A 415-nucleotide genomic window follows, 5' to 3' on the forward strand; every position below is an offset into this window, starting at 1 on the left:
TTCAAATATACAGCGTAATCGTAACTGGAAGCTTGCAGAGTACGTGTTCGAGAGGGGATGGGGGGGAGGGGTATGGTAGAAGTTGGGACATGTAAGTTATGGATGAAATTAACATGATGTGTATAAATGGTTGTTTAGTCACTCATGGTGGGTAATGGGAGCTTGATCGATGGTGATGCGTGTACTTTCCTTCCTACTTTCTCTCCTTCGTATTTTTTTCTGTCTATGTCTGCTTCCTTTTCTCGGTCTCTGCCATTTTCTCTTTTGATACTTCTGCGTCTGAATCGGCTTCTCTCTGTTTCTATCTGTGTCTGTTTCTGTCTATTTCTTTGTTTTATAATTGGTTGTTAGCCTCTTTTACTCTGTCACTGGTATGCGTTTCTTTCCTTCCTCCCCTTTTTTTTTTTTCCCCCCC

The 415-nt window shown here is 41.7% G+C and overlaps 1 protein-coding gene across 1 annotated transcript in view; it reads right to left on the bottom strand.

Moving 5' to 3' along the window:
- Positions 1 to 415, bottom strand: part of LOC119591909 — a gene marked incomplete at its 3' end in the record, with an annotated part of 31,088 nt that overhangs the window by 18,958 nt on the left and 11,715 nt on the right.

The sequence above is a fragment of the Penaeus monodon genome, chromosome 29 (genome assembly GCF_015228065.2).
Source record: "Penaeus monodon isolate SGIC_2016 chromosome 29, NSTDA_Pmon_1, whole genome shotgun sequence".
Lineage (NCBI taxonomy): Eukaryota > Metazoa > Arthropoda > Malacostraca > Decapoda > Penaeidae > Penaeus > Penaeus monodon.